Below are 27,284 nucleotides of genomic sequence, written 5' to 3' on the forward strand. Positions count from 1 at the left end.
ATTAATTAGAATATCACCTAAACCAAAATTTATTAAATAATCAAATAAATATCCATCATTCACTTCTTTGCAAATCCCACGTATTAGATCTTTACTAAGCACATTTTGACCATGCTCATCATTCACTTCTCTGCAAATCCCACACATTAGATCTTTACATAATATTTAAATTTACATGTAGACTGTACTAAGGACATTACGATTCTTCATATACCATAGATGAATAATAATATTAGATAAAACTATTACATGTAAGATGGTGGGTGCTTGGGCCACGTGTTGAAATCCCTGCGAGAAGGAGGCCAAAGCCTGTGGAAATAGTAATCTAACCACTCGAGCTTGCCATCAAGGTTAGCAGCTAGCTTGGTGCCGTAGCCTTCCAAATTACCAGCTGCAGGGTTGTTGGCATATGCCTCCTTTTCCTCTTTTGGAAGACGAAAGAACTCTTCCCCAACGCTCTGCAGTCGTTGTATCAACTCTTTCGAAATTCTGTGATTGACAATCTGAAAAGGACCCCATTCCCTCGACGCACTTGCAATTTCTTTCACTGTTTTCTCATGGAAATGGCCAGAATGGTGTAGATTGGATAAATCTATAATTGGGATTTCACAAGCGGGCTGCCCATAGTTGTTAGTATTAACGGAAAATGTAGTGAATGTTGAAGATAATGGTGAATATCCTAGAATAGGTTGAGTTGGTTCACGTAACCTCAAGATATGAATTAGTTTCTATTTCTTAGGATGTTGTTCTAACTTCCCTAAAACCATGTTTTCTATTTAATGTGTAATGTGAATGAACAATGTAGAGTGTTCTGCAAAGTGAGACTCTCCTAGTTCAGACTGTCTTTCATAGATATGACTAGTGGGTTTAATTTCATTTAATACAAACATTGCAATTTTTATCACGGCATTAGAGCATCAGGGCTGAGGAACCTGTACGTTGTCTAGTGGGTGTGACTAAACCGAAATCATTGTAGGTTTTGAGTGGATAAGCGCGACAATAGCACTTCCCGCGGATTTTATTTTTTGACCATCGCAAATTTTCAGTGTACGTCTGTGACAGTTTCAGATATTAGGCATATATCTGCGACAGTCTCAGATATTAGGCATACATTTGTGACGATGTCTTAGATATTAGGTGTATATCTGTGATAGTCTCAAATATTAGGTGTACATCTGCGACGATTGTGTAAGCAACAAAAAGGCTCTGAGAGAAGGCTGCAAAGACTGACAACATAAGTTTCTCTAGAGGCTGTGAAGGAAGCCATGATGATCAGCAAGTGTGTTGTGAGATAAAACAACATTGAAGATCAGTGATCTATCTTTGTCGCAGATCTGAGGTAAATCTAACATCTTTTTTTACCTGTCGATTTTTTTCTTCTTCTAAATCGCCAAGATGAATAACAATATGTTTGAAGCATGCTTGAATGAGCATAACAAGCTCTATGGTTCCAATTATGAAAATTGGAAATTCAAGATGCAAACTCTGCTAGATGTGCAGAGTGCTTGGACAATTGCAAATGGGGATGAGCCGAAGCCTGTGGCTGGATCAACATCGATCCCAGATTAGCAAGAAGGTAAAGCAAGGACGCTATTGAAGATGTCAATGAAAGACTGCATCATACCACAAATTAGAGAATGTAAGACAACTAACAAGATCTGGGGAATTCTGAAGGATTTATATGAGATCAGGAATTCAAATCGTCTTATGTTCCTCAAGAGTAAGATCCTATCCCTGAAGATGGAGGAGAATGAAACAATTGCTTCATTCGTAGCAAGGATCAAGGATCTGAAGAACAAATTGGCAGACATTGGTCATACAGTGGACAATATAGATCTTGTAACCATTACAATGAATGGTTTCACTGATGATTACCAAATTTTCATCACTGGGATAAATGCCAGAGAGAAGATCTCAAAATTTGAAGAGCTGATAGGAATACTGATGCAGGAAGAAGAAAGAAGATCGACTCTAAAGCCCCAGAGTGTCGATCTTACATTGATGGTGAAGAAAAACTTCTTCAAAAGGAAAGGAAGTCCACAATAGAAAAACGGAGCATACTCACACAAAAATTGAATCAAACCCAAGGTATGCATTCGAATAGAAACTACTCTGAAACTAAATGTTTTTATTGTGGAAAACTGGGTCATATTGCTAGGGAGTGCAGGAAGAAGAAATATCATGAAGAATAGAAGAAGTAGAAAAGACATGAAGGTTATCTTGCAAATGATAATCATGTGCATAATTCCAGATTGTTCATAGCATATCGTGATGAGAATGTTGATGCAGACATTTGGTATGTAGATTCAGGAGTGTCAACACACATGACAGGGAACAAGCATTGGTTTGAAGATTTTAAAGAAATCAATGAAGGAGCACAGATTACCTAGGTGAGGATAGAAGTCATCAAATCAAAGGGTGTGGGAAAGTTTCTATCATTCTACCTAATGGTAATATCAAATAAATTCATAATGTAATGTATGTGCCTAGTGTAACAAAGAACTTGATTTCTGTATCCATGATTACAGATGAAGATCTGAAAGTTGAATTCTTTCAATCTAACTGTTATATTAAAGATATGCAAGATGGCATGAAGACAATTGCTACAGGAATCTGAACAGGAGGACTATACAAGTTGGATGTAATACCTGCACCAGTTCAAGCATTGACAACAACGAGCCTGACTATAGAAGAGCTATGGCATCAAAGATTTGGCCACATCAACTACAATGATTTGCTATTACTACAAAAGAAGGAAATGGTAAGAGATCTTCCTATGCTAAAGCAAGTACATAATGATTGTGATGCCTGTACATTAGGAAAAATGCATAGAGAAGAATTCCCTATTCGAGTAGAAAAGAAACAGAGGGATATACTTGAATTAGTGCACACAGACCTTTGTGGACCCATGCAGACAAAATCATTAGGAGGTGCACTATTTTTTCTACTATTTATTGATGATTGTACGAAGTTTTCTTGGGTCTATTTCTTAAGTAAGAAGAGCCATAAATTTGAATACTTAAGAAGTTTAAAAATATGATTGAAAGACAAACAGGGAAACAGATAAAAATTCTTCGTTCTGATCAAGGGGGAGAACACAAGAAGGATAAGCTTATCAGGTAGTAAATATCATGAAATTTTACAGCAGTTCACAGTACCCCATACTCCACAGCAGAATGGAGTAACAGAAAGAAAGAACAGAACACTGGTGGAATGTGCTAGAAGTATGCTGAAAGGTAAGAATATTTCAAATGGTTTTTGGGCTAAAGCAGTGAATATTGCAGTTTATTTGAAAAATAGGAGTCCTACAAAGAGTCTTGAGTCTAAAACTCCTTATGAAGCATTATATGGATTTAAGCCTGCAGTAAAACACTTAAGAATATTTGGATCTAAAGCATTTTCCCACATTCCAAAGGAAGATAGAAGAAAATTAGATTCAAAAGCCATCAGATGTACCTTTATAGGGTATTGTTCACAGTATAAAGCTTACAAATTATTTAATCCCTCTACTCACAAGATTTTTGTTAGTAGAGATGTCAAATTCCATGAGCAGGATCATGAAGAATCTGATGAGCACAATGAGGAATGGGACATTCCATACTTGGTGGAAGAAGAAGCAGAGAACAATCAGGGTCAACAACAGACAAAGGCAGAGGATGAACAACAACAACAGCAACAACAACAACAACAACAGTAGCAGCAGCAATAGTAGCAGGAAGAAAAAGAAAATGATGATCAAATAAGGGTTGAAGCCACCCCACCACTCAGGAGATCAGGTAGGAAAGCTCAAATGCCTGCAAGATATAGGGAAAATGCTTTTATAACTAGTATGATGAATGTGGTTGAACCGTCTAGTTATAAAGAAGCAAATGAATGTAGTGAATGGAAAATAGCCATGGAACATGAATATGATTCAATAATCAGAAATAACACTTGGGAATTGGTTGAACTTCCTAGAGGAAAACAAACCATAGGTTATAAATGGTTATATAAACCAAAGATTAATGCAGATGGAACTATAGAAAAACTAAAAGCTAGGTTGGTAGCAAAGGGGTACTCACAAAAAGAAGGGATAGACTATGAAGAAACCTTCGCCCCTGTAGCTAAATTGAACACTATCATAATGTTAATCGCTTTAGCTACTAAGAAACATTGGATGATGCACCAACTGGATGTAAAGTCTGCATTTTTGAATGGAAAACTAAAAGAAGAGGTTTATCTAGAGCAACCGGAAGGGTTTGTCCAAAAAGGAAAAGAACATTTAGTCTATAGATTGAACCACTTTATGGACTAAAACACGCTCCCAGGTCTTGGTATGAAAAGATTGATTCATTTTTTTCTGCAATATGGCTATAATAGAAGTAAAAATGACCCTAATCTTTACACCATGAAAGATGAACAAGGGCGCGTAGTGTTGATTTTGTTGTATGTAGATGATTTGATCATTACAAGTAATGCTACATATCTAATCGATGAAATCAAGCAACAGATGTCACAGGTGTTTGAAATGAAACACCTTGGAGAACTTAGATATTGTTTAGGTCTTGAGATCTGGAGAGATTCAGGTCAAACATTTATTTCCCAAGAAAAGTATGTCAAAGTCCTGTTAGAAAGTTTAGGATGGATCAGTGTAAGCCTGTAGTGGTACCATTGCAGCAGAACATCAAATTGCAGTGTGAGGATGGCTCAAAATCAGTGGATGCAACACTTTACAGACATCTAGTTAGAAGTCTAATATCCCTAACCACCACTAGACCTGATTTGGCTTATGCAGTGAGTGTGCTAAGTTAATTTATGTCTAGGCCATTGGAATGCAACGAAAAGTGTTTTGAGGTATCTACAAGGTACTATAGATTATAGTATTATTTACATTGATTCCTCTGATATTATATTGGTAGGATATGCAAATTCAAATTGGGCTGGAAATGTAGATGTTCGCATATCTATAACAGGTTATGCATTCAGCATTAGATCCGGGGTGATCACATGGAGCAGCAAGAAGCAGAACACAGTCTGAGTAGAAGTAGAGTATCAAGCCATGTGTGCAGCAACATGTGAGGTAGTTTGGTTGCAGATACTTCTCCAGGATGTTGGGGAAGAATAGATAAACGCAACAATAATCAGATGTGAGAATCAGAGTTCAATCAAACTTGATAATAATCCAGTGTTTCAGAAAAACACTAAACATATTGATACACAATTCCACTTTATTAGGGAGAAAGTGAAATCAAAAGAAATCCATTTGGAATATTGTAATACATGTGATAATATTGCAGACATTTTCACTAAGCCTCTTGGAAAAGTTAAGTTTCAAATGTTTAGGGAGATGTTAGGCATATTTGTGAACCCATTCTCCATTAAGGGGGAGTGTTGAAGATAATGGAGAATATCCTAGAATAGGTTGAGTTGGTTCATGTAACCTTAGGATAGGAATTAGTTTCCATTTCTTAGGATGTTGTTCTAACTTCCCTAAAACCATGTTTTGTATTTAATGTGTAATGTGCATGAACAATGTAGAGCGTTCTGTAGAACCAAGCTCTCCTGGTTTAGACTCTCTTTCGTAGTGCTGACTAGTGGGTTTTATTTCATTTAATATAAAAATTTCCATTTTTATCAGTGAAGGCAACTGGCCTTTCATGCTCAGGCCTGACAAATTTAGGAGGGTAACTTTTAATCCTCCCTCTGCAATGGCTTGCACTCGGACCACCATCTCGCCTTTTGCTCTATCCCTTCTGATGCTCCTTCTCACTGTATGTGTAGAATTGTAATTGAAATGTCCTTCTATGCTATCATTCATATATAAGGATAAGAATGGTGAAGAATGGGAGCTCCCCAATCGAAAGGTTTGATGAGCCAGTGGAGGCATGAACCAATAGCAACTGTTGACTAGATGATGACTGATAGTTTGGATTTTGGTAGGCTAGTGATCCAACTGAGGAAAAAAGAACACCATGGAGTGAAAGCAACAAATAATCCGACTGCCTATGGGTCATAAATGTCTGACTTGTATATACCTGATTATTCTGTACATATACATCCTTTATAATTATTCAAAAGCACCTTGATGCTCATTTCTACATCTATCTTTTTCTATTATGTCAAGTGGTCTTGGTGATGTCTCTTTCATAGGCATGAAAGCAAGAGGTCCCACCCAAATAATGTGAGAGTGTCCAACACATATGTGGTTACAAATTCTTCGGAGGTAGGGTTAGCCAACATGCCATATGTGTCACTAAACCCAAAGTAACGTAATCATAACCACTGTAAGCAAAGATGCAATGTTATAAATAGACATGGTCAAAAATTAAATGTCAAGTCAGAACCTAGGGTTAGTCTAACTCTAGAGACCTTACCAAGGTCATTTAGTTGCCATTTTTTTCATTCCAATCATTTAACTTTATATTTAAATTTTATATTTATTAAATTTTAATTTTTCACAAAGTGGTTGGTACTTTGCAACTTTCGTTTTAATGCTATTTGTCTTATTACACAGAAAAGTTGGTTTTAGAGAGAACAATTCATTTTTTAATTTTTTTCAACAACCTATAAGCAGATATACTAATTCCTTGTGATTTTGGGAGACTCCAACTAGTGGGGAGGGAGTAGTATAATTTCTTATGATTTCTGCGAGAGCCGAGACTCCACCTAGTGGGGAGTCTAAGGGAGAGAGCCGAGACTCCAGCTAGTGGGGAGTAGTACAATTTCTTATGATTTTGGCCAGAACCAAGACTCCAGCTAGTGAGGAACTGCACACCATAGCACAAAAATATACTCAATATGATTTGAACCTTGACCTCGTGAGTTTCACCCAACAAACCCACTACCTCACCACACATTACTGTATAGGAACAATTCATTTTTTAATATATACCTATTTAAAATAGTTAAAACAAATTCTGCCTAAAAAGTGTAATGACTTAGACCCTTAGTGCCATTATTCAATTCCGAAAATATTGGTGCACTTCTACGCTTTTTGTGATGGGATTGGTGCAAAGAATGATGGGGCAACTTGCATGGCCCAATGTTAATAAATAGAATAAAAATGATGTCATCAATCTGAATGGCACGTTGTTAAACTAACTGCAACAGGCCTGGAATTTCAAATTCTTTTTGCCTGTCAAATTAAAATTTGACGACGTTTTTGTATTTTTTTTACCCTTCGTTTTACGTTTTAACTAAATATGTGAGTGTCACGGAAAACTCTATTTTAACAATTTTTGTAAATTTATTCCACAACACACAATAAGTCATCAAATTGGAGGCTGATAATGACTGTTATTTATAATGATTCTTGTTAGATTGAAATTGCATATTTGTAGTCTATCAGATTTATAGCTCAGATTTATGGTGGGACCATTTAAACAGTAAAATCTTTTCAAAAAACTTACAATCCATGGGCTATAAATAAATTATCTAGTTAGATTATAGCTAAATCGTGGACTATAAATAAATCATCTAGAGAAAATACAGAAAAGTTATGCAGTGATTATACTTCATTAAAAGTCAAACTTTCTAGAGAAACTACAACTTTTTTTATCAATAGGAATATCTCAATACATAGATCCTTTATTAAACATAAACTAGAAGAACTTTCAAAGCTCAAGAATCCTTCTTGACTTTGTATCTATCCATATCTCATATACTGCATGCCAATCAACATTAGATGATTCAGGTCCATTCAAAGATACTCTCATTAGGGCATCTAGTGTATCCAACCCAAGCCTCGATTTTCTAATATCCTTGATGATATTTTGCTTAGAAAATCCCCTTTCACAATCCACTGTACTTGCAGAAATAGTGAGGACAGCTTGCCATAATTTCATCATATTAGGATAGGTTTTGTGCCATTGTTTTGTGTTACGAAAGACTTTCCATGCTTCTTTCATAGAAAACACCTCACAAGCTAGATTTAATGAATCAACAAAAGGGTGCAACTCTCTTTTACAAGCTTTAACATCAAATAAAGCTACAAATCTAACATAACTTGATACGGTATGTTGCAAATGTTGAAAATGCTATAAAAACGAACACTTTGAATTTTTCTCATGACTACGACGCTCTTCTGAATAATAACAAAGGCTGAACAATTTCACTGCATTGAAAAGATGAAGGTCTGGAAATCTTTCATTCAAAGAGTCTATGAGAGTCTCTATATAACCTTCAGTGAGTTGCTGACAACTCTCTTGTGTACCTTCAATACAAGGTTTCATAGATTGTTTCCTTGCTTCGTTGGATTCAATATCCATGGTTGAGATAGAGATGTATTATAACTCATGTATATATACAACTTTCCCTTCATCTTTAATATCAATGTATCCATTTTGAGAATCATTTAAAAACTTTGAAAGATAAGTTGTGCCTTCTGCAAATGTCTCTTTTCTCAAAAACCATCTAGATAATGTGCTTATAGTTACTTCAAGAGCCAGCCCAATAGTTGTAATGTCTACATTTTCTTCTTGAAAAGTCACATTCAACTTGTTCAATTCCCCTAGCACATCAACAAGCATATGTAAACAAAACTGGATAGAATATATTCTCGTCTTATCATACCAAGATGAAGTTTTTTTTTCATTTTTCCACAAAGTTAAAATTGCTGGCATAAGCTTCACAAGCCTTATAATAACTTCCCCCCTGATAACTATCTCACTGAATGTATTTGTAGAACATCAAGAACATCAATTTGCATGACTCTAAGCAAATCATTAAGTTCGCTATTTCTCTTTGGAGAGTTTTAAACCCATGAATACACTTTGTTTGCAATTTTTTCAACAAATAATAACTCAGGGAATTTCTTAGAAGCATCTGCTGCCGCTAAAGACTCACGATGAGCCACATAATGAACTGTAATAAGGTTTGGATTTTTTTTTTCAAAAATGAAACAAAGCCATTTCCATGTCCAATCATTGCTGAAGCTCCCTCTATAGAAACATCTATCAAATCTTTATATTGAAAGCCTCTAACATCTATTAATTGATTGACACTATCATATATTGTTTTGATCTCATTGCAACCAAGAACTCAAAAACATAAAATAGTTAAAGATCAACTGAGCGACGATGTGAGAATCCCTGCAGGCTGTGATCGAGGATTCCGGGAAAATAGAAGACCTGCCGTCAGGGTTTGTTGTGACGTGTTGAGCCATGTGAACTTGGGAGTATTCAACGGTAAACCTTATGAACAAGGAAACGCCATTATGAGATTGGACGGATTGCTCGGAATTAAGATTTGGATGGATTGCTCTGAATTATGAGCGGAGGATGGAGTGAATTTATAGTTCTCAGGAGTCGGCGCAGGCCTGCAATTCGACGTTCTAAATAAAAATCTGAAACGTGAACAGTGATTGGTAAAAAGAATTTTGAAACCATTGTTTGACTTAATTCATAAATTTTAGTAGTTGGTTTAGAGGTGCAGGAGGTTGAAGCCAAAACTATAGATCTATATTTATCCCTATTACTGACTTAATTTCACGGTTATTAAATTCAGTGTTCTTGTCTGACTCCATTAAATACTCATCCCTAATTAATTTCACGACGATTAAATTCAATTTTCTTCTCTTACTTCATTGTTCAAGGAGGATAAGAACCCGCCGTAAAATTTATTAAAAAACCAAAAAATTTATATTCATCTTCGGGAAGGTAATTCTTAATTTCAATGTTGAGATGGAATCTGCACTTCAAATTCACCTTAATGTAACTTAGTTTTAGCCGTTGGGAACTTTAAAGGTCATAATACATGGGTACCCATAACGGAATTTTTTTCTCTGGTATATATCAAAACAAAATGAATGTTAAAGGGCCAGTTAGGCTTCACCAGTGACCTGATTTTCATATCGGAGTTGGGTTTAAAATTCATAATACGTGGGTACCCATAACATTTATCTATAGTTGTGGGCGTTGGAAGCCAACTCCATGTCTCCTCGCTTAGACTGTTAACGGCTATAGCCTATATCCATACATCTTCCAGATGTGAAGCACATGCAATCCCCCACACCTACGCACTCAAACGAATCAAAATACGAATTCCTCTGAAAAACTTGGCACAACGATGAAGGCATCCTCGCAAATTGAAACCCTTTTCTTTGAAAAATTTCTATTTTGCACTTGTTTTCATGGCGTTAATATTTAAGGAGTTTTTCAAGGTAATATGACAAAAAAAATCACCATATTTGGTAAATTGGTAGTCAACGCGTATCTGTAATGGTTTGGTGCTTTATCCAAAAAGGTTTTTACCATTAAAATGTCGCTGACACATGATTTCTCTGATTCATTCAGATTCGAGCAGAGTTTGAAGAATTGTAGTCACTGGTCAGTTAAATGCGCAATGGCAGCCTACTTGGAGATTGGAAATGGTTGGCACTGGGTAGAGCCCACACATGTCATTTACATCAACAACAACAACATGTGACGCACAATAACCAAGACTAAGAAACAACACAGTGACACACTACTAATATTTGGGATAAGATTGATGAAGTTCAAGAAACAGAGCACTAGTATTTGGGTATTCAAATACAATTTATATTTTACTAATATTTGGGATAAGATTGATGAAGTTCAGGAAATAGAGCACTCGTATTTGAGTACTCAAATACAATTTATATTTTACAACGTAAGGGAATTTAAAAAGAAGATTACCAGAAAATGGTTTTATAATATTTGTTTCTGGACAAATGATATGCCTGCCTTATGTTTAGATGGAACTATTCTACATGTTAAATTTATCACATTAACTGTCAAGGCGTGCATTCTTTTTACAAAATAGAATGTACTTATCCTGTTTGCTAGTTTTTTGTTTATAGCTTGACATCCCCGTCTGAACTCCTCACTGTAATTGGTATCCAAGATCGCTAGCAATCCTTAACAGGGAACCCTCCGATACCTAAAATTCCTTCCTTCACATCTACTTCTTCATAATGAGGAGGAAATATCTCACGCAATTGTTGTATTGTGTCGCGCATATATATATATAAACTAGCAAAAGAATTTCTGAATCTCTGGAACCTGAGCTTCACCAGACTTGCCTAGGCACATACCAAGCATGAAATAAATGAATAGAAAATGAATTTAAATGTTTCTTTAAGCTATATCCCTAATGACGTAAACCAATTTATGATCCATTGGAGGAATAAGCACTAGCAGATTGCAGTGGATTGCAATTTACAAATTGCAAGTCTCGTCCGATTAAATTTGAGCGGTGGATTGTAGTTGGATAATCAATGGTAAGTACTAGGTAGTACGCAGTGGGATGGTGATGCATTTAAAGGCTTTTATTTTAAACTGCGTAACGTGTTGTGTACCAGTACTACTGCTGCCAGCTGGTCCGGTGGTCCCAGACTCCCATACTCCCAGTGTCCAGACTCCTAAGAAATAAGGTACTCTAAATTTTTACGTTTAAACAATTAAAACAGACGTCGTTTTGACAGTTTGCAGGGGTGTATCACATGTCGGATTTGACGTGGAATTTTTTTCTGCTCCCATCAAATACGTTCTTCAAACAAAAATACGTCCTGTGGGACGTCAAATTCCAGGGCTGGACTGCAGTTGTCTAGCGAGGTTTTTTTATGCTACTATGCTCACGGCTAAATAATGTATTTGTACTTATTTCGAGGTTTTTTATGCAGTATATGCTCACTGCTAAATAATGTATTTGTACTTATTTCGAGGTTTTTTATGCAATATATGCTCATGGCTGAATAATGTATTTGTACTTATTTCTATTATATTTATGACTCAATAGCCTTAAATATATTAGTTACGTTGGTAATGGAAGCGGTACGGAGGCCATCTTGCATGGCTAAATATTAATAAATGAAATAAAAATGATGTCATCAATCTAAATGGCACGTTGTTAAACTGACTGCGGTTGGTAAGACTAACCAGTGTTTTGTTCATGGCTTAAGTCGAGGTCATGAAATCCCTTTGTACATGGCTTCATGTTCCTCTTTAGGTTTTCATTAAACAAATGGCTAATTTACTTTTAAAATAAAAAGTAAAGGGGTTGTACAGTATTCTTTATGAGTTACATTAAATGAAAATTATTTTTTTTTGTCATTATTACATCGTAACGTTACATATTATTTAAAAATAATTATTTTTAATTCATAATAGAACTTTATTGCTGATGTTTAATTTTATTTTAAAAATATTTAATCAATGTAAAATTGAAAACAATATATCTTACAATATCTACTTGCTATGAAGTATAATAATAATAATAATTTTTTTTTTACTACTTAATACTAATCTTTTTATTAGAGAAATCTACTCCATCGCTTCAACTTGCATAAACACTCATAACCAGATTGCACAAATTTACACTGATAACACAAATTTGCATTGTTTTCAACTTTTGGGAAAGCGATTTCTGCATTAAATAAATTTGATTGTATAAATATGAACCACATTTTCAAGGTAAACCACAATGTTTCTATCTCTACCATTTAATGTGCATCATCCCATTGTAGAAATCCCATCTCCACTAGTTAAACGTGTGCATGACATACTACTAGCCTTGCTGTACAAATAAAACTGAACCTTTTTATCATGCACATGAAATAACGTGCCCTTTCCATCAACAAGTGGATCATGAGTAATGTTGGAACAATGAGTTTTTCAGTACAAATAAGCTAGATAGTTTCCCTTCCACATTAAAAAGTTTTAGGGGAGGGATGCCATTACTTGTGCGCCCTCCCGTCCACCTCAACTGCCGATGTGGAGACACCTGCCAACCTTGTACGACACCTGCCAAGTAGCTCCTGCCATGTGTTGTGGTTGGTGGGGGCATTTAAGTTTTCAACTACCTCGACGTTTAGGGTTTCATTCTGTCTATTTTGTGTGATGTCTTCTCTACCCTATGCTGTTTTGTTCGGGTCCGATGTGTGGGCAACGCGCTCTGCTGACGATGGCTTGGGACCGCTCCAATACTGGTTTGCCTTGTCTGCTGTTGCTCACCGGGCGAGGTTTCTTGCAGTGGTTCGTTAGCAGTTTAAGGTTTATGGTGTGGTTGTTTAATTGCGCCTGGCATTACTGTATTCACACGTTCATTTCACGTTCAAGGTTTAGGGTTTTGTTGCTTTACCTGTTTCGAGGGGGCTTTAACATTGCTACTGTTGTTAAACACTCTGCATCATTGGTGGTTTACAAATGTCGTTGTTGTTGTTCGTTCTGCACCATCGAGGATTTACAAATACCTTGGTCATTATTTCATTCTTGCGGCCTATTGTTTGGGAAGGAGCTAGTGTTGTTCGAGAAGGAGCCAGTGCAAAATTCTAACCAGTTCGAGGTCCATGAAGGTAAATTTCTAAGTACATGGGTTTTTTTCGAATTTCGTGTAATTTGTTTGTATGTTTTTGCCAACTTCTAATTTTTTCATGTTTTACAAGTTTTAGTTGCAGGTAATTTGTGTGGTTGTTGCAGAAAATGTATGGCGAGGTATGGGGGATGTTTGGACACGGTGGTGGCTTCTGTGTCTATCTGGTAGGATTCTAAATCCTACAAGCCACTATGTTTTTCAACACCTAAACCTGTTGTTAGGATTTTTGTTCTTTTTGCTCTTGTTGCACTATTGTGTTTTTGAACACTTGAATTTTCTAGGAAATTAGCTCTTATTGCATGTTTTCTGCATTTTCTTTTGATTCTTGTTATGATTTCTGTCAATTCTTCTTTCTCTATTACCCTCCCCTTACCCTCCCCTGAAGGTGAGTTGTTTTCTTAATTTTTTGGGCGTTGTGTTTGATTTAATTTGACCCTAGGTTTAGCCCATGTACCAACTAAATCTCAGGTTATTTTTTGAGTCTAAGGTGTTTGATACACTTAGGAAGCTCCTCCGGTAGGCTACAATTTAGTAAGTTGGGGCAATAAACCCCCGTCTAGGGAAGGAACCTATAGCTGGAAGCTCCACTCAAAGGTAATGCGATTTAAGTAGGGTGTGAAGGGGTAGCCTCGACCCTATGGTCTGTTTTGGGATTAAAATGCTCTGTGGTTCATTTGATTTTTGTTGTTTAGACCTTCTTTGCCTTCAAATCTTATGTGGGAAATTGCTTTTTATGTGGTTTGATTAGCTATGTAATGAATTTTGACATGAAAATCATCTTTGTGTTGTTTTCTGGATATTTGTATTGAACTGTTATAAGGGTTATCCAATTTGTATATGGTGGAGTTTACTTTCTATGATATCCAAGGGGTAGCCTCGACCCTATGGTCTATTTTGGGATTGAAATGATTTGTGGTTCATCTGATTTATGTTGTTTAAACCTTCTTTTCCTTCAAATATATGCGAGCAATTGTTTTTTCTGTGGTTTGATTAGCTCTGTAATGAATTTTGATGCACAAATTATCTTTGTCTTGTTTTTTGGATATTTGGATTGAACTGTTACAAGGGTTATTGGATTTGTATATGGTGGCGTTTACTCTCTATGGTATCCAAGGGGTAGCCTTGACCCTATGGTATGTTATGGGATTGAAATCATCTCAAGTGCTACAGTTTATAAAAAGAGAAAAATCCATAAGTTGGTATAACTATTTCTCTCATATTATTAAACTTATTCCTAAAATGTTCAATGCTTCTTTTAATTACATTACAAGTTTTTTTAGCTTGTTGGAGCGGATTCCTCTTTGTCAATTTTTTTCTCCATGATCATTGTAGTCATTAACTCTTTAAGAGCTTTTAATTTGTTCCAAAATTTGGTAACATACACAGTGGCCAGTGGAAGGAATGCAATTTATGTATTATTGCATTATGTTAAAGCAATGAATATGGGAAAATCATTGTCAACTTGGACAACTCTTTCTGCTCTACATTTGCGTAAAAGTAAAGTTATGAATATGGGAATTCTTTTGCCATCAAGTTAAGTGCTTGCATTGCATTTGATGTGTAGTATATTCATTTATAGGAGTAGTTCAATGTCCATAGTTGACAACCCAATTGATTGTGTTTCAATTGGAGGTAAATTGATTTATAAGAGCAACTTTGCATTGTGTTTGGATTCAAGTAAATAGGTTTATAAGGGAAATTCAATGCCCAAAGTGCATTGCCCATTCGTATTGTGTTTTAATTGGAAGTTCCTTGATTTATAAAGGTAATCTAATGCTCATAGTGGGCAGGTCTACCAGCCCTTTTCTATTGTATATTCATTTATAAGAGTCATTCAATGTCCATAGTTGGTAGAATTGGAGGTAAATTGATTTGTAAGAGAAAATTTGCATTGTGTTTGGATTTGAGGTAAATAGGGTTATAAGGGAAATTCAATGCCACGAGTGCATTACCCATTTGTATTATGTTTAAATTGGAAGTACATTGATTTATAAAGGTATTTTGATGCTCATAGTGGGTAGACTAGCCCATTTGCATTGTGTTTTAATTCATTTATGTATTGTTTGGAATAGAGTTTGTGATAATATGTAGAGATTTCACATTTGAACTTCTTAGACATATACTTTAAATGCAGTGACTGCATTAATCTGTGAAATTCATTTTTCGATTCATTCTTCTATAACACTTACAGTTAAAAGATGTAATTGCACTTAATGTTTGGGTTGGAATGAATGTATAGTTAAAATATGTTTGGGTTGGAACGAACGTACTTGTGTATTGTTGTTTCATTCCTTTATGGCATCTCGTTTGTGGAGAAATATGGATTTTATGTCATTTTGAAAATGATTTTGGTTCTCGTCATATTTAGTCTGTTGGCTTATTGAGTTTATATCAGATGGATCTAAGTTGTCCATTTGTAACTTGCCATCTTGAGGAGCTTATTTATTGCTCTGTCTCTATATTTTTTGATGTATGGAATGTTAGGTTCTTTGACATATTTGTTGATGTATGGAATGCTAGGTTCTTTGTGAATATGAAACTTTTATATATTAATGAATTTCAAGTGCTGCAGTTTATAAAAGGAGAAAAATCCACAAGTTAGTATAACCATTTCTCTCATATTATAGAACTTCTGCCATTTCAATGCTTCTTTTAAAGACATTACAAGTTTTTTGAGCTTGTTAGAGCGGATTCATCTTTGTAAAAAAAAAAATTCTCCATGATTATTGTAGTCATTAACTCTAAGGGATTTTAATTTGTCCCAAAATTTGGTAACATACGCAGTGGCCACTAGAAGGACTGCAATTTATGTGTTATTGCATTATGTTGAAGCAATGAATATGGAAAAATTATTGTCAACTTCGACAAATATTTCTGTTCTACATTTGCGTAAAAGTAAAGTTATGAATATGGGAATTCGTTTGCCATCAAGTCAAGTGATTTGCATTTCATTTGATGTATATTATATTCATTTATGGGAGTAATTCAATGTCCATAGTTGACAACCCAATTGGTTGTGTTTCAGTTGGAGGTAAATTGATTTATAAGAGCAACTTTACATTGTGTTTGGATTTAAGTAAATTGGTTTATAAGGGAAATTCAATGCCCATAGTGCATTTCCCATTTGTATTGTGTTTTAATTGGAAGTGCATTGATTTATAAAGGTAAACTAATGCTCATAGTGGGATGGTCTACCAGCCCATTTGCATTGTATATTCATTTATAAGAGTCATTCAATGTCCATAATTGGCAGAATTGGAGGTAAATTGATTTGTAAGAGAAACTTTGCAGTGTGTTTGGATTCGAAGTAAATTGGGTTATAAGGGAAATTCAATGCCGAGAGTGCGTTACCCATTTGTATTATGTTTTAATTGGAAGTAAGTTGTCCTTTTGTAACTTGCCATCTTGAGGAGCTTCTTTATTTCTCTGTCTCCATATTTGTTGATGTATGGAATTTTAGGTTCTTTGACATATTTGTTGATGTATGGAATGTTAGGTTCTTTCTGAATATGAAACTAATAGCTATGTACTTTTGTTGTTCACTGTTTTATGGAATTTTCATATTAAAATAAGCAATTTGTTCAAGATTTCATTATTCACTCGTTTGTCATCATATTTACAACTCAGTTATAAATGTATTGTAAATCATTTGGTGTGTAGAGGCATAACAAAAAATCCCATTTGCATTCTAAGGTAAGATTTCTACATTATAATAGACTATAGATGTTCCTTCTAAAATGGATTTTGGTTACAATAGCTCAAACAGTATGAAATAAAACAACCTAGGTTGTAAGCCAAAATATTTCTATGAAATGAAAAAGATACAATCCATCCAAAATCCACATCATAATGTGGTTACAACCAAAAACATATGACACCCCTATTCTTTATGGCCTTGAGAATCTTGAGTGCCAAAACTCCCTGAGTTACCTGCTTGAGCCAGGTAGGTTGTCCTACCTAAAAAGGGTTGATTAGGAAATGGTTGATTGCTTCCATATGATTGAGTCCAATTTGCACCTTCCAACCATGGAGGAATTGAGTACCCATACCTCACATTTGCACTGCTAACCCCTACATTAAGTGGAGGTGTGTGATGAGCATACATAGAATTGACACCTCCTCTAGTAGGAATAAGCCAAGTGGGTAAACCCTCATTTTGATAGTGAGGCACTTGAATGTTTATGAGGTCTTGGAATAATGGTGTATTATCTGAAATATTGTCCAATGTGTTTGAAATAATCCTGGTTTCATCAGCTATGCTTGCATCATTGTAAACCATATTGATCATCCCTGGTTCATTTTCAAGCATTTGTTATGCTGTTCTTGATTCCTTTTCCTATCTTTCCATTTGTTTTTGTTGGTCCTTATCTTTCCTTACTTTATCTCTCTCAAGCCTTTCATCTGCTCGATGTTGTGCTGCAACAATCCTTGCTGCCTTCTTCTCCTTGGCTAGATCCTTCTTTTTTTGTTTGAATTCCTGCATTTCAAATTTCTTTTTTTTCAAACTCAACTAACAATTTTATATAGTCTTCTGAGGTGAGTAACTATGAACTTCGACCCAAACGACGACTACCCAATGTACCTTGCTTTTTTTCATTGATACTCTCTCTACTGGTAGCTTTAGGAACCGACCAAGTATCTTCTCCACCCCTCCCACCTGCATGTCATTTCTTGGTACTTCCCTTTCTATTTTTGAGACAAATGATTGAACTTTATTGTTATCTTCATTTGATGCCTCATTAGGTGCTTCATCTTCTTCCATTGATCTATTGTCCACAAAAAAATGAACAATTTCATTGTTCAATTCTGCTGGTTGTGAGGGCATGTTCATTCTTTGTTCATTGGTTGTTGAGACACTATGTTCATTCATATTAATAATGGCTTCTGCCAGCCTTGACGGTGGGGTTACTTGGCTTGGCAATGTCAATTGGTCATTGTCAGTTGCATGTTAAATAATGTCATTAATAATATCAACAGCAAAAGTTTCATGTTCTTGAGTTGGTAGAACGATCTCCATGTTACTGCGAATTTGTTCATGATTATACTATGTTTCACATACAGTTTCATCATCTTCATCATATAAGTGTCCTTGAGAGAGGGAAATCATATTACCATCTACAACCACATCATCTTGTTCATCTACTTCTTTCACTTCAACACATGTTTGGACATGCCCTTCTTCCTGACCATCCACATGAAATGCTTGGCTACAACCAGTATCATGCATAACAGCATCATAATTCAATGGCTAGATTCCTGTACTCCTAAATCCACACCTTCATATTTGATGCTGTCAAAGCCCTTTTAAAAGCTTTACTTGCAATCTCTTCTAGCTCGAACCTTTTCACCTCAACCCTTGGGTTCTTTGTCATCTGTGCAGCATACTCTAAGCTAAAACAGTTCTTGAAAGGGCCAAACACACTAACATCAAGGGGTTGTAATCTGTGAGTGGTATGAGCAGGCAATGTCAACAGGTCGATGCCTAAATTGTTTGCTTCCTCAATTGTTTGTAAAACCATGTGGCTCCCATGGCCATATAATATCAATAGGTTATTAGGTGAGATGCCACCTGGTACTGATGCAGCAAAGTGAAAAAACCAACTTAAAAAGAATTCTTTAATCATCCATGCATGGGGATGTATAGCCATGCATGCACCTGGTTCATAGTTATGTATATAGTTTTTCAGTTGATTTTTACCTTTGAATAGATAAAATCCTGGGATTGAAGTACCAATTGCATTGAGACAACATAAAATAGTTATCCACTCCCTGCTCTTAGGAAAAATCTTTGGCACATTTCGGCTCCCTCTCTTGGCAATTACGCGCATGCGAAAATTCCTCCCTACCTATAAACCTACTTCATCACAGTTCCATATATGGTCTGCTCCATAAGAATGTTTATTGTAAGCACTACAAAGAGTGTCATAGAAATTCTGCAAAATTGCAGGGCGCAAATTTAATGCTCTATCTTTGTCAAGGCCATCAGTTGTACGCAATATAAGGACTGGATGCCTTTTTTGAAACCCAAACCACCATGATTTACCAAGAAGCCCATCTTTGAATGGTTTTGGTTTGGCTTAATAGATTTTAGCAACTGTGGATTTGAGTTGTATCAACTCTAGCCCATGTCCCAATTGGGCCATCTCTTTACACCACTCAACCACCTCAGCCTCCTCCTCGTCAGTCATAACTGTAAGAGGCCCTCTACGTTTTGTATGAGTCATTCCATTTATCCAATAATGTATTAATGATGGAGGAATACCATGTTTTTTTGCAGATGCTCGAACTGAGTATCCATTAAACTCTATGTCATCAATTACAACTAACATTTCTTCTTTTTTCCATCCTCTTATAGTGATGATCTTTTTAGTTGAACTTGCCCCTTGGACTGTTGTTGATGGTGGCTTTTTGGGTGATGGTGTGACAACATTAGCTTCAGTCTCATGGTCATCCTCAACAACGTTCCTTGGGGCATTGTTGACATTCACATCACCTCTCATGTCCTCATTTGACGATGGGCATCACAACTGGGCACCCCTTGTCACTCTCCTGCCACTTCTCCTTGTATGAGCAACATAAATAACTCTTTCCATAGATGCAACAACCTACAAAATTATTGCATGCATTTAGTTAAGAATATTTGATAATTATGCTTTCATACAAGGAAAAAATACTTCTGCTTTATTACAGGCAATTATCAACATGTATGTTAGTATCCTTGAAAAATCAAATCTACAGAATCATTTTATTGTATGTCTTCAAAATTATCAGTGATTGTTGTTTTGATAACTTCTTTTTAAACTTAAAATACCATGACTGTATTTGTACTTAAAAAACTACTGTCGGTTTCCACCTGCTTCTGGTACTATGAGAATATCTGGTAGTTACTATTGTTTGAATTAGTTTGTTTAGACTCATGTTTGTTATCGCAATTGAATTCATTCATGGTCCACACTATCTCAGAAAGTGGACCTACATTGTCAATCATGTAGTTCAAGTAGTGTTTTCCTTATGTTGCTTTCAAGTTGAGAAGAACTTACATCATATCCAATAGTTGGCCCATAATATTATCTCACTATTTTACTACTTTCGTCGTACTTTCCTTTGTACTTGTCAACAATCTCAAAAAGTTGCAAAATTCTCCCAGCCATTCGAATATCAAGATATTAGATTAGATTAGAGCAATACCGAGTATAGTTATTGGATATGGGAATAATGCCATCAATATTAAATTCTTGGATAAGAGAAAATTACCTATTTTGCATGGCTCAAAAGTTCATTAGAGTAATAAGAAACTTGCATTGTAGTAGAAGTGTCTCCTGCAAGATTTGATCCAGGATTTCTACTATCAATATTGTAGGCTTGTCTTGGTGTTTTCATATATTCTAGCCTCTACCAACAGTAATGGTCTAAGTTACCATAACCAACCTGAGAACATATTGAAGCGAACAATGTTTTCCTACAAAGTAATGAACTCTAAGATGGGGTCAATGTTTGGTATTCTCAAGGATGCATTGATGAGAGTAGGCTCATGGTTTGGTAGGATGTATTTGAGAGTTATACTATTGGAGGATTATGCGATGATTTTGGGCTTGGATTTTATGAGGAGAACACAAACATTTCCTTTGTTGGAGAAGGATAAAATTTTTATCATTAGAGACCATGGAGCTTAGATAGTTTCAATGGTGAAGAAGAGTAGTGTGGGATATCATTCAATGGTACTCACAGTTGTGTTGTATGAGATAGATCCTCAGTTACATAAGTTTGAGAAGGGGACAACCCTATATCATGATCAACAAGAAAGGGAGCTAGTGGACATGCTTACATGAGCATCTTAAATTGACAGTATGAGTCAATTTGTAGGTTGGGTAGGAGAAGTTGGGTCTTCTCCCAATATTGAGCAACATCGAGAGACTTCAACCAAGTGCCTACACCAATAGTGTGATGTCAGAGTGAGAGGTCGGAGTGCTTCTTCTAATGAGTATGATTTTAGTGCATAAGTGGATGATAGAGATCCTATGGGTATTGTGGATTATTGCAAATATGTGATGGGGATATATCATTTTCGATTGACTAAGAAATGGCTTGCAAAGCTTGGTTGTTCAAAGACAAATATTGAAGGAGTGCGGAGATACATGAGGAAAATACATTCGTTAGATACCTTAGTTGCTTAGAGTCAAGGGAGTAACTTTCGTGTCTTCCTATCTATATAAAATATTTTGTGTGAGGGATGGCTAACTGACTTAGCATAGAATTTTCTCCTGCAAGATTTGATTCAAGATTGCTAGTGTCAATATTGTAGGCTTGTCTTGGTGTTTTCATATATTCTAGCCTCTGCCAATAGTAATGGTCTGAGTTACCATAACCAACCTGAGAACATGATGAAGGGAATGATGTTTTCATTATGTTGTTTTCAAGTTGAAAAGAACTTACATCATATCCAATAATTGACCCATAATATTCTCTCACTATTGTAATACTTTTGTCATACTTTCCTTAGTACTTGTCAAGAAACTCAAAAAGATGCAAAATTCTCCCAGCCATTTGAATATCAAGATATCAAATTAGATTAAAGCAATACATAGTATAGTTATTGAATATGGGAATAATGGCATCAATACTAAATTCTATGGATAAGAGAAAATTACCTATTTTGCATGGCTCAAAAGTTCATTAGAGTAATCAAGATTAGATTGTCTAAAGACTATTGAAGAAACTTCCATTGTAGTAGAAGTTTCTCCTGCAAGATTTGATCTAGGATTGCTAGTGTCAATATTGTAGGCTTGTCTTGGTGTTTTCATATATTCTAGCCTCTGCCAATAGTAATGGTCTGAGTTACCATAACCAACCTGAGAACATATTGAAGGGAATGATGAGCACATTAATTGACCAAGTTCAATCTAATTGTAATACTTCAGAATTTTATGAGGAAGACATAACATTTCATTCAAATATTCAACACAAGATTAATGTCTCAATTTATTATAAAAACATCCAGTGTGAAATACAATCTAACCCATTTTATTAATTATGTTACTTAAAGATAGTCTTTTCTTTGATCTTTTGATTCAACAACTTGTGGCATGGGCCAGTGTTCGCTGCTAAACTGAATTAGAAAGCTTTGGAACATTTGAATTACTGGTAGTTATTGTTTTTTGAATTAATTTAGTTAAGGTGGTCAACTGTCTCAATTTTGTTATGACTTGAGGTATGCTATTAGTAAAGTTATTTTAAGCAAGATTTAGGTTGTGTCATATTTTCCACTAAGATTATTGTTGCTCAGGCAGAGTTGTTCTGTTCTTTTTCATCTGTTGCTAGCCATACTATCCAATACTCTTCATTATGGTTGTTTCATATTTTCCAATCAACTTTAAAATGATTCAGAATATAGAAATATATATATATATATATATATATATATATATATATATGTTCATGAAAATGTAACTGTAAGAACTGAAATAAAAACTATGAGAAATGAAAATAGAACTATAAGAAATATGTGTTGTAATTGAAATAACTAACTTGAATATAATGTCAAATGTTTTGTGATGGTTTGTCTCCAAGGTTGGTGAATAGTTTGAATGCATAACATGCAACTTTAGTAGTCGTTGACCTTCTTTTACAATTTTTTGCACTTGAATTTAATTGGTGGTAAGGATGGACATGGATTGCAATGGCTTCATTTTGAATGTGTGATCTGGATTTAATTGGATGTCATCCAATGGCTGAGAATTTTTTATTTGTTGATCCATGTGCTTTGATCTGTTTTAATGACAAATAGAATGGGTTTGGTGTATATATATATATATATATATATATATATATATATATATATATATATATATATATATATGTTCATGAAAATGTAACTGTAAGAACTGAAATAAAAACTATGAGAAATGAAAATAGAACTATAAGAAAGATGTGATGTAATTGAAATAACTAACTTGAATATAATGTCAAATGTTTTGTGATGGTTTGTCTCCAAGGTTGGTGAATAGTTTGAATGCATAACATGCAACTTTAGTAGTCGTTGACCTTCTTTTACAATTTTTTGCACTTGAATTTAATTGGTGGTAAGGATGGACATGGATAGCAATGGCTTCATTTTGAATGTGTGATCTGGATTTAATTGGATGTCATCCAATGGATGAGAATTTGTTATTTGTTGATCCATGTGCTTTGATATGTTTTAATGAAAAATAGAATGGGTTTGGTGTCATTTATCGGAGTTATTGGGTTGGGTATCATTTATTGAACACAGTGGGTTTAAATGTTATTAGGTTGGGTGTCATTTATTGAACACAATAGGTTTAAATGTTGAACAACATAGCAGTTATGGCTAACATACATTCACTTTTATTATGTGCAGGTATGGATATTTATTTTGGGCTACATAGCTCCAGTTCTGATGAGTGGGGGTTCAAGTGATTGCTACTTTGTATTTCTAGAATACACCATTTTGGAAGGATTTATGGTTTTATCTATTTTCTAGTTGGGTCAATATGATTTGTACTGTTAAGTATTAAGATACTATTTAAGGATAGTTGTGGGCCCAGTCAATGTTTTGGGAAATTTTGGACATAATTTAAAACATATTTCCACTTAATGTTACGTATTTTTGTTTAAATATTGGTTGCATATCTCTCAATTTTTGGTGGTTTGGTGGGACCAGTACTATATCAATTATTGGTCCCTGCACAACATTAGACATCTCTCCCCTAATACAAATAAGCTAAAGTTTAGATGATGCAATTTTTTTTTATCTTTTCAGTAACTAACCCGGTGAGTAAGGTGCTAGTAAGAAAATATTAAACAAATTACACAACTTATCAATATTCACAATAAGTTTAAAATATTAATTAATATTTACAAAGAAATAATCAACAATTTAATGACATGGGTAAACAAAAATTATATATATAATTTATAACTAATATAGATTTCGAAATTAATGGTTTGGTGGCTCATGTTTTTTTTTTCTTGAAGGATATAGGGATATTTTATGGTATTTAGATTTTTAACATTTGGTACGTTCATTATTCATGGTATTTAGATTTTTAACATTTGGTAGGTTCATTATTCATATATTATTTTGATAAAATTATTTTACTAGAGGTATTACCTAGTTTCATAGTGAAATCCATAGTGAAATTATGTAAGGGAAAAAAAATAAGATACTTGAATTTGGATTGTGTTTTAGTTAAGCTTGATATTTTGTGGGGCTAGTTAAGGTGTTCCATTCAAATGCAGTGTAAGTGTATTTTTGATGATTCGTCATTATTCTTATATTTCAAATGTTATAGAAAGAGGTTTAGATACAAAATTTGAGTTCCATTTTCATTTTTCTAGTTAGTGGGTATCCAAATTACAATTCATAGGTGACTCTAAATTGAGGATAAATCAGGTATGCAAAATTTTGTGGTGGATAATATTTGTGTTACTCCTCTTTCATGAAATTCAAAATATTTTTTTTAATGCTACTCTTTCAAGCATATCTATAAAGAGCTCAACCAAACAATACATCAATTATTAAATGAAATGTTGGAATTGCAATTCTTTTAGCTTTTATTGAGCGGAGAGGCTCATTCTACAACCAAGTATGAGGGGATGTGTAAGTTTGTCCATTCATCCGTCCATGAGTTGAAAGGTGCCCCTTTATGTAGATATAAACTTAAAAAATAGTTAAAATAAAATATTTTAATGTTGTATATAAAAAAATATTCAACGTGGGTTATCAATAAAATATTTTAATATGAATTAATATTGACATATACTTAAAAATATATTAATAATAAAAAAAACCATTTTAATTTGGGATAATAAAATGTTTAGATGTACATGTTATGTAAAATATTTTAATGTTACTTATGTATATATTATATATCATTGTTAAAAAAATAGGTATATATGATGAAAAAAATATGTTTTTATGGTTAAAACATTTATTTGGTCCTATATAAACTCTATATAGCATTCAAGAATACAATTTAAACAATGAAAAATTACACATTGTATTTTGCTCTCTAAAAAAGTTTGCAAGTGAGGAAATTTGATCCATTTCGACTCATGTTAGATCCGTACTTAAAATGAATCTATGTTGGTGGATATTGGAATGGATATAAGATGGAAACGATGAAATTCTATTTCTAATTATGATTATTTGCAACTCATCATCTTTAGTGTCTCTTTAATGTGAAAATTCTTATAAAATGTTTTTGAAGAAAACTTCTTAAGAAGGAGATATTGCTTATGAATGGTGGGAATGTTTTTGTTTTGTTAATGAAAATGGAAAACATAATGTCATAATTAGAATGGTTTTTTAATTGTGTTTTGGAGTGACTTAATTTTGATAATCACAACATGTATATCCATATTTATATGAATATAAAGTTTTTCTTTTTTAGAACAATATTTGAAAATCAATTAATAATAATTTTAAATATTTAAACAATAATTATTAATTCTATCTCAAAATAAAATTAATATTTTTTTCCTTATAGTTCATGTCATTAAAAATAATGCTAAAACAAAATAAGGTTAAAACATAAATATTAAAATTTGTTAATATTCACTTCACTACTAAGTAAAATATAACATTGTTTGTAATTAAGAAAGAAAAAAATTATAAAATATAAGGGAGATGTTGTAGAAGTTGTAAATAAGTGTAAATATTTAAATGTCGTCTTAACATGGGAGAGATGTATTTTTAGTAAAATAAAATATTAGATCAGAAAATAATAATAATAATTTTTACTTTTTTTGTAATGTTTGGCAGGACCATCCATTTTCTATTATATATATAGGGAAAATTTACACCACATAGTTTTACCCGATAGCCTAAAATTTCCCCGAGGGGAAACCGAGTCTGTTGGCCATCAGTCAGCATTATACGCCATCCAAAAACAAAACTTCTTCAGTCTTTCTAGCAAGGCTAGGTAAGTTTCAGTCTCATGACCACATACTGTATAACTATGACAACTGACATAAACAACTGGAAATTTAAATGCTATCCGCATAAACAAAAACTAAGCATAGGAAGACTAATCTTTCTTGACATTCTACTCCTCAGAGACTGAGGCTACTAGGGCAGGATCATCAGCAGTTGCTTCTAGCATTCCGAAGAGCTCCACAATGCAAGGGATGTGTTGGTCAATATGGTCCATCCTAATGTCCTGTTTGTGCAGCTGAAATAAGATCTTCTCCATGTCTTTTTTGTAATTGGGAAGGCCCTGCATTGTAACTGCCATCCCAAAAAAAAAATGCTCCAATTATTTGCCAAGCAGACTTTTCATCAAAAAATACAGGTATAGGGTGTGCTTGAATTGTGTAATTCGCCCTCTTGTGGTCCCCAAGTCAGGCACCATTGTTCTCCAGACTTCTATTTCATGATTCAGTTCCATTTCATGTTTTACCTGGTCTTCCCAATTTTCGATCAACTTTCGGATACCCTCATATGTTTCCTCCTTGTATGTCGTAGTTGCCTCAGCTATGAATTGGTTGGCGGGCTTGTGATCCCTGCGGCCTTCCATCCTGCTTGGTCGTTTGGTTGTCCAGGGGTTCGGGCTCTTGCTGCCACTGCCACATCCATGTTTTGTTGGAGCCATGCCCTATTGATTTGGGCCTTGTATACATTCCAACAATGTTAGCTTCACTATTTCATTCACGTCAAGGTGACACAACTGCACTAACCTTACTCCACTACCCTGCGTGGCCTGCGACATGCTAAGGTATCCCTGTGCCCACAGGTGGCTAGTGGAAGTGGGTTTCGAGCAGGATTCCCCTGGTTTATTACCATGCCTCTCTCCCTTGTCAAGGTGTGGAGGTTGGTCATTCCCTTGTGTTAAATTATGGTATGTTCTATGCTTATAACAGTTTACTTCTTTTTCTTATTATATTCCACCGATTAGCAATCACATGTACATAAAGTAAAGTGCAGATAGAACATTAAACGATCGATAGAAAACAAG

The 27,284-nt window shown here is 34.6% G+C and overlaps 1 pseudogene; it reads right to left on the reverse strand.

The window, feature by feature from the left end:
- Positions 1–245: 245 nt before the first annotated feature.
- Positions 246–26,921, reverse strand: LOC149230660 (flavonol synthase/flavanone 3-hydroxylase pseudogene; annotated as a pseudogene).
- Positions 26,922–27,284: the final 363 nt, after the last annotated feature.

This window comes from Pinus tabuliformis, chromosome J (assembly GCF_031772625.1).
Source record: "Pinus tabuliformis cultivar Carrire ecotype Pingquan chromosome J, CPIR1, whole genome shotgun sequence".
In the NCBI taxonomy this organism is placed as follows: domain Eukaryota; kingdom Viridiplantae; phylum Streptophyta; class Pinopsida; order Pinales; family Pinaceae; genus Pinus; species Pinus tabuliformis.